Raw genomic sequence first — 2,500 nt, forward strand, 5'->3', positions numbered from 1 at the left:
TAACCTATGTCACCTTAACCTAACCCATCTTGCACCTTAACCTAACCTATGTCGCCTTAACCTAACCTCTGTTGCACCTTAACCTAACCTGTGTTGCACCTTAACCTAACCTGTGTTGCACCTTAACCTAACCTGTGTTGCACCTTAACCTAACGCAATTTGCACCGCAATGTAACGCAATTTGCACCGCAATGTAATGCAATTTGTACCGCAATCTACCCCAAGTTGTACCGCAATCTACCCCAAGTTGTACCGCAATCTACCCCAAGTTGTACCGCAATCTACCCCAAGTTGTACCGCAATCTACCCCAAGTTGTACCGCAATCTACCCCAAGTTGTACCGCAATCTACCCCAAGTTGTACCGCAATCTACCCCAAGTTGTACCGCAATCTACCCCAAGTTGTACCGCAATCTACCCCAAGTTGTACCGCAATCTACCCCAAGTTGTACCGCAATCTACCCCAAGTTGTGCCGCAATCTACCCCAAGTTGTGCCGCAATCTACCCCAAGTTGTGCCGCAATCTACCCCAAGTTGTGCCGCAATCTACCCCAAGTTGTGCCGCAATCTACCCCAAGTTGTGCCGCAATCTACCCCACGTTGTGCCTTAACCTAACCCACGTTGTGCCTTAACCTAACCCACGTTGTGCCTTAACATAACCCACGTTGTGCCTTAACATAACCCACGTTGTGCCTTAACCTAACCCACGTTGTGCCTTAACCTGCTCTGTAAATGGCATATGACACGTTACATTAATGTATTGTTGTCCAACCGCAACCCGCTCAGAATGTTGTGTACACAGCTACGTGTCATCTCCCCATAACAGCTGTATTGCAGTGTGGTACGCCATAGAGACGTGTGGGAGTAATGGACGCAGTGGATGGCGATCAGCATGAGCCGTCTGTTCATGTAGTGGCGCGTGTATGCAGACATAGTAGTCTCTTCTCACACAATGTGATAGCACGGTGTCCCGCGTTCCACATCTGCGACATGCTACAGAGGCCGGTTGACAGTTCGTCGCGCAATGGACATCGCATACGTACGGGGGCACCTTCCACGTGCCCTCTAGTCGGGCACATTTTGTTGCGTGGATGTGAGCGGATGTAGTGTGTCTTGACACCTGACAGGCAGGCATGCAATAATAGTTGACTTTGCAAACGGGGATGGACGTGGACGTGTACGTTTACTGGTGACGTTACGCAAATGAACAACTGGTAACCCGTTGTGGTGCGGTTGATCTTGCTGGAGGTACATCTGTGAGGGCAACGATCGGTACAGCTATGACGCGGTTGTGTCAGCGATACCCACCACACCAATGAACGTGAATGTGGATCTGGGTGTGAAGCGATACGCGGCTGTGGGTGGGTGGGACTGTCCCCGGCCGGTGAGGGGGGGGCCGCCCGGCGTGCTGGCCGCGCGGTGCGTGGGCGCACGCGCTACAGCCGGCTGGTGGGGGCGCCCAGTGGCAGGCGCGCCGGCCGACGGACGCGGCAGGCGGCGCAGCTGCGCGCCGGGGCACCCTGCGCGCGGCGCCGTGCAGCCAAAGTGGGTCCTCGCCGGCCCGGTGCGAAGCGCGGTGGACATCTGCAGTGTGCTGGTCCGATTGAGGACTGTGTGCGTTGAGGATGCGCCGCCGCCCGGCACTCGGCGCCGCGACGCCGTCTGCTGCTCGGTCGCCCCAGCGGTTCTCGCTGGTGGTTTGTATCGCAGTTGTGCAGACGTGTTGGCACGTGCGCTGTGCTGGGAGAGTTCGCTTCGGCACCCACGTGGGGCCTTTGCCCTTCTGTGGCGCTGGCGTTGGAGCTGCCGGTCACCGTAGGTGGCGCGTGTTGTCTCCCGCCGGCAATGCCACGACAGCACGCTCCCGGGCCTCTGTCGGCAGCGGCAAGCTCAGTTGGGAGCACGGGTGGTCGCACCTAAAGCGTCTACTCGCCTAACTCCGGGCGATTGCGCCTCTCTCGAACCCGACCAAGTACTTAGGACGGCGCTGCGCGCCGCCGGGACCTGAGAGGGTTTCGAGGTGTATTGTGCAGGGGAGCTCAGCCTCCTCCTGTTTGCAGAATAATTGAGCGGACGCTTGCGTGTTCGCGCGGGCCCCCGGGACACACTCCCGGGCGGCCGGCTGCTCAGCTCTAGTTGACGCAGCTCCCTGGTTGATCCTGCCAGTAGTCATATGCTTGTCTCAAAGATTAAGCCATGCATGTCTCAGTACAAGCCGCATTAAGGTGAAACCGCGAATGGCTCATTAAATCAGTTATGGTTCCTTAGATCGTACCCACGTTACTTGGATAACTGTGGTAATTCTAGAGCTAATACATGCAAACAGAGTCCCGACCAGAGATGGAAGGGACGCTTTTATTAGATCAAAACCAATCGGTCGGCTCGTCCGGTCCGTTTGCCTTGGTGACTCTGAATAACTTTGGGCTGATCGCACGGTCCTCGTACCGGCGACGCATCTTTCAAATGTCTGCCTTATCAACTGTCGATGGTAGGTTCTGCG

At 56.2% G+C, this 2,500-nt stretch overlaps 1 non-coding gene across 1 annotated transcript in view; it reads left to right on the plus strand.

Moving 5' to 3' along the window:
- The first annotated feature begins 2,146 nt into the window (after window positions 1–2,146).
- The window catches only part of LOC126151475 (small subunit ribosomal RNA), a 1,909-nt gene continuing 1,555 nt past the window's right edge, over window positions 2,147–2,500 (plus strand). The window contains exon 1 of the ribosomal RNA XR_007531983.1: window positions 2,147–2,500. This exon is cut by the window's right edge and continues 1,555 nt beyond it. This is a non-coding gene — a ribosomal RNA (small subunit ribosomal RNA).

Source organism: Schistocerca cancellata, unplaced genomic scaffold (assembly GCF_023864275.1).
Source record: "Schistocerca cancellata isolate TAMUIC-IGC-003103 unplaced genomic scaffold, iqSchCanc2.1 HiC_scaffold_1066, whole genome shotgun sequence".
Classification (NCBI taxonomy): Eukaryota; Metazoa; Arthropoda; class Insecta; order Orthoptera; family Acrididae; genus Schistocerca; species Schistocerca cancellata.